The sequence below is a fragment of the Sinohyriopsis cumingii genome, chromosome 5, assembly GCF_028554795.1.
Source record: "Sinohyriopsis cumingii isolate HCF-2022 chromosome 5, ASM2855479v2, whole genome shotgun sequence".
In the NCBI taxonomy this organism is placed as follows: Eukaryota; Metazoa; Mollusca; class Bivalvia; order Unionida; family Unionidae; genus Sinohyriopsis; species Sinohyriopsis cumingii.
Genome location: NC_142965.1, coordinates 15,430,430 through 15,436,700, shown reverse-complemented (window position 1 = coordinate 15,436,700; position 6,271 = coordinate 15,430,430).

The following is a 6,271-nucleotide window of genomic DNA, read 5'->3' as shown; positions in this document are numbered from 1 at the left end:
ACCTTTTTTTCTGTTGAGCTTCGAGTAATGGGCGAACCCCAATGATAATACGGGTCCTATGCTATATAAGCTAACCAATACCTAGAAATCCAAAAGTAGCTCACGCAACGGGCGTGGATTATTTACTGTTTGTTTTTAAAATTAATATCGTTGAGAAAATCCAGAGAAAACTAGAAACCCTGACAAATTCAGAAAAATAAGGATAACGTTTCTTAAAAAAACATATTAAAAAATATTATTCATCAGTAAATAAAACTTGTTAATAAGATACAGGCTCTACCTTTACCTGGCAGAGTTATATTCCTTGATTTAATCCCATGACAAAGTCATTGACGTTGAATTGCTTTGTCTTACAATAGAGTTAAACTTCAGAAGCAAAATATTCTTTGTTTGTATTTCTTTAAAACCACTGATTTGGTTATAGTATTTGCGACATGATGGAAAAAAATTAACAAAAAATATAATTTATTTATAAGCGAATACTATTGTAAAACAGAGGCGAAATAACTTTTTAATCGCTTTATCTTTTACCTGACAGAAGTATTTCCCTTCACCCGGAGTGTTTGTATGCAATATACTCGGGAGATACTGAACTATTATTTTTTTGATATTTCTTCGAAAATGCTGACTTGGTTATATTATTTGCAACAAAGTGTATTGAACGCCTGCAAATATCAATATATTTGCCAGCTGCATATGTCGATGGAAATATTATTTCTTCGCCTGTCTGTATATTTTGTAGTTTCAACTGCTTTGGCGCTCTTTTCATTACAGACAGTATTTATAATTTGCAATTTTGACTTTGTGTACCAGCTCGTAAATTATTTAAAGAGTTATTTTTCGGATCTGATCTAATATCATCAATCACAAAACCATCTTTGATTAGTCCATGAAAAGATTTATAGATACATTTATGGCAAAGATACATTTTATTCCCACAACAAAATTTGAGATAAGCAGTATTAATGACAGCAGCGTCTGTTTTTTTTTTTAGTCGACAGTTCCTGATGATACCTCTCGAGATGCTTCATAATCCTTGAGAAGGGATGTTTTACAAACTCATTTTGCTCCATTTTTTTATATAACAATATTATTTGTCTAAATAATTAATTTATTATTGAGGTAAAAATCTGGCAAGATAGTCTTCATAGTTTAAATGTATAACTTGTCATTGCTCGAGTTATTGTTTAGCACAATATCGTATCATCTCTCTGTATTTTTTACGACCACATTGCACACAAAAATGCGTTTCTCCCCTAACCCCAACAGCACACTTCAAACACGGTTTTGGTCCTAGATTCCTTCTTCGCACGCTTTGCATGTGAAGTCAACATAATTCATTTACGCAAGACCGATTACAAGGAGATGTTGAGCCGACCATTAACCATTTACAATTATTCTTTGTTTCAATCGTTACATATACAATTCTACTTCAATGTAAATGCTTATTTGTCTTAATTATAATATGGAAGAGTTTGAGAGATTATCTTCAATCGAACCTTTTAAAGCTAGATTCGATCTTGACAGAAGAGCCCCTGACTTGCCGAGGCGAGCTCTGGTTGATCTGACGAAAACTCTGATTGAAAGTATGCATGACGCCAAGAAAGAATTTAGCGGTGATAGTGCAGCTCATGTGTGGTCAACATTCAAAATCATGCTCAACACCGAAGTTAGAGTCACCATAGATTCATTTTATATCAATAAAAAATATAGGATTGCTAAAACAATTACATATCGGCGCTGATACATCATGGTGTAAATGGAGAATAAAACAAGAAAAGTTACTTAGTTATTCTGAATCTGCCGACGTTGAAATCAAGGATATTTATTACAAAAATAATCCAATATCCAAATTGTCATCTGTACCATCGGTATATGATCATGTGACCAGACATAAGACTGTTTATCTTAATGGACCGGAAGGTTCTGGTAAAACAACACGTGTAATCGAATAATTTCGTGGACGTGATATAATTGTGTCAACCCCTACACATAGACTCGCCAGAGAAATCAACAAACGAGGAGTTAAATCTCATACTTATCACAGCTTCTTCCCATGGAAGGGAGATACATAGTCTCCTGAACGAATGGGAGAAAAATATATTCCAAAGATTATTATCTGGGATTAAATATGTACAGGGTCGCTGGAGATATTACAAATATACCTTAATTGGCTGTTGACAAAATATACTGCTGTGATAATATGTGGTGATCATGGTCAACCGCCACCTTTTGTTGGATTGTCTCCACATGAATGGCTGAAAACGTTTGTGGATTATTATAAGAAGATAACTGACGACCATAGAGCGCATGATCCAGAATTAAGAGAGCTTAAGAAATTAATCAGGCTACAATCAAATAAAGTTCAGTGTGAAATAATGCGTGAGATAATTTCAGAAACTCCTATCAACAATTGTTGGAATTTATGGAAACCAGATGATTTGATAGTTGCAAGTAAAGAGATAGTTCGTGATACACTTCAACAACAATTATTTCTGTTACATAAAAGAAAAAAATTCAAATCTACCCGTACCACTGTGTTATCGCCCAGCAGATACTCGACAGCAAAATATCGACGTTGAAATTCCAGATTCTGGTAGTTTAAAAAAATCTTGTGTTAAATGATATTGTTTTAGTTCCTATAAGTGTTGTTGAAAGCGCGTTAACAATGGACAAAACTCCATGGATGCTAGGATATGCTATGATGATTAATTCGTCACAAGGACTAACTATTACGGATACTAATATTTGGATTGTTGATGTCCGTATCGAATGGTCAAATATAGTTTATCTCGCAGTGTCTTGAGTCAGCAGAATATCTCAGCTGCGGAGGGCTATCGTAGACTTCACAGAAAATAATAATCAAACTCAGGAAATTAACGATGTTGTAGTAAGAAAGAAAATTAATTATGAACAGTGTGACAAACAAATAAACGCTACTTTGACTTCGACGCTGAATTTATTGTGACATTGAAACAACAACAGAATAATCATTGTGCGTGCTGTAACACAGTAATGTTGTGGCAGTATTCAAATAATAATCCAAGACTGTTTACCGTAGATAGAATTAATAGCAGTCTTGGTCACAGAGGCGAAGATGTGATGCTGACCTCTCTTGAATGTAATCGAGGTCTGGGCGCCAGTTCACAAAAATGAACGCGGTGGTAAGTGTGTATCTTCAGGAATTACATGTAATTGTAGATTGCAGGTCTACAAGTGGATCTTACCACGCTGAAAATTGTATGTATTGTCACACTCCAAATCGGATCAGTTGCTCTTTTTTTAATCCCTTCAGGTTCAACAGGTTCATATAAATATCTTGCAGTCACATTACTTAGTACTGGTTCTTTTGAGAAGGAGCCATGTAGTTGTATTGGTATATGTTTTGTCGTGATGGCACCAATGGGTTTCATAGAAAGTACACGAGCAATTTCATCATGTAATGCAGCTATTAAACTTGGTAGTCTTGCAACCCATTCACGAGATCTCTTATCTTTCTGAACTTTGTTCAGGGATATTTCCTGTGCAAACGGATATTCAAATAACCGCTCAGCAAGTGTTCGATCAAATCGTTCAACAATTGCCTGATCGCGATGAATTGCGGTATGTCCTCGTCTGATTTTGACGTTATGGTTTTTCATCAGAGATGATACTGCACAAAGAAATTCCTTGCCAGGATCAACCTGTAGTAACTGTGGCCATTGCAAGGGTCCTCGTTGATAAATTAGTTCAAAAGCAGGTGCAACTTCAGTTGCTGCTTTAGTTGATGGTGTTTCTGCTTCGTTATACCTACTTGCAACGTCAACGACAGTTAACGCGTATTTGTATGTGCGTGATTGACGTTCACCAATTTTAATAGTATCGTGTGGTAAAAAAAAAAATTTCTTGATGAACTTCATTGGGACTGCTGACATCAAAACTGTGCATACAGAATTTGTTTAGGTGGTGGTAGAAAAATTTGCCATATGGCCTGTCTTGCTAACCAATTTTCAGCAACAGAACGTGTGACATTTGCGGCATCAGCTAGTTTACTAATCGATGCTCTACCCCTCCAATATCCCCTTGGGCTGTAATATATCGATTCAATAATAATAATAATAATAATAATAATAATAATCGGTTGATTAATTACCATCCCCTAGCACTAGATTACCTTTCATCGCAGATTTTACTAGGAAGCTAGCAAGTTTTTGTCTGAGAGATTTATTTTTATGGAATTTAACGGGTGAAACAACTTCACATCTGCAATATGTCGTTGTTGTAAATACCTTTTTTATACGCTACAGCATGAACCTGACATGCTTGATCAGTCGCATTATTGGATACTCTCCAGGTCTTGGTTGATCTCGCGTGTCGAGATGGATATCAAGTCGGGTTCCAGGACCACAATAATTATATCCAGGAAGATGTTTTTCTCCTTGGTATTTAGCCCATGGAGCCCCTAGTAATTTTTCTAGTGAAGTAGCGATATCACCACCTATTTTCCTCGACTTGTCAAGGGAGATAAATTTGTATTTGGTTGTACCACAGTTCACACAATTGCCTGTAAGCGCACGCTTTTTATTTTTCGTTATTATTGTTGTTAATCCACTTGTTGGGGTAGATGCTCTGCAACGAACACGATTTAAATCCGTATTATTTATTTATTTCTACAACATGAATGTCACTGATTTTTCAGCGAAACGAAAGCAAGAGCCAGTCAAACATCATCCAGTGCTAGCAAATTCTATCAGAGGAATTATAATAGTTCCACCTGGGTCTGGTAAGACGTAATTGTTGCTTAATCTGATAATGAGATGGTTCAAGTGGGATAAGTTATATTTAGTCGCAGCGATGCTTCGATGTGCTTAAAGATTTTAATGAAAATGTAATCTTGTTGGACGAGGATGGTAATGATATTATTGATTTTATCACCGATATTGATGAAGCCCCATCTGTTGAAGACCTCGATGGATTTATTAATAACCTCGTACTATACAATGATGTGATGCTGGACAAACAATCAAATCCAGCTAGGATATTTTCTGGAGGCAGACACCAAAAAACAAACGTGATTTATGTTGCTCAGCGATATACACACATACCTAAAGTAATCAGAGATAACTGCAATATTTTAGTTGTGTTTAATGGAGTCGATACACATACTCTGCGAAATATTCATCAAACTTGATGTTCAGGGGATATGGATATGATTAAGTTCAAAAACTTTTTTTTTAGGTGCGCAAGCTATCCCACACGGATTTATCACGACAAAATTACATGATCCTCGGTCGCGATATCGTGCAGGTCTTGATAACATTGTTAGTTAAGAAACAGCAGCAGGGGGCGTGAAGACTGCTCTGTTACTTACTTTAAGACCATAGCGTCGTAACAACCTATAAACATATTTGACCCCAAAGAATCTCATGCATGTTAAATTATAGTTATGAGCCAAAGAGTCACACAATGTTAATTCCTATTAACCCCCTGGGTCATATAATGTAAACGTATGGATTAATGTTAATTCCCACTGACCACACATACACATTGCTGAACTCGTATTTCGCTTTTTTGTAATAGTAGTTAAGAAGTGATCATTTGTATGCAATAGAAATGCATGGTCTTGTATACTGTAATAAAAAGTATACTGTAATAAAAAAGTGGTACAATAATGGGAGAATACCTTTTTATTCTTTTTGGTTTTGTTTGTGTGAGACAATAGTACGTGAAGTTGGCTGTTTCCAGGTTTAAAAAACTCCTTATTATTTTAATTTAACTAGTGTTTAAACCTCTCGTATGTTGTTTACTGGATGGATAATGGAATAGACGGACTGATGGCTGCTAATGTACGTGGATTGTTGAAATTATATTTGCCCATAATCTCACATGGTATGACTATTACAAGAGACAAATGTTTGATCATCTCGTATTCCAGTGTGAAAGCATTTGCCTGATTGATCCTGTCTTGTATGTTTGTTTGTAAGTGTGTGTGTGTGTGTGTGTGTGTGTGTGTGTGTGAGAGAGAGAGAGAGAGAGAGAGAGAGAGAGAGAGAGAGAGAGAGGGAGAGAGAGAGAGAGAGAGAGAGAAAGAAAGAAAGAAAGAACGAAAGAAAGAAAGAATTGATGTTGAAAGCACTTTTGGCACGCACAGGGCTATCCGTACCATGGTAAATGTAAATTGCGCAACACTTTAAGTAGATTCAAATTCCTATCAAACCATGATCGTAGATAAGAAACTGGCGGGTTGATGCATATCTGCAAGTGCAAATATACCGATCTCTCACAAGGCGGA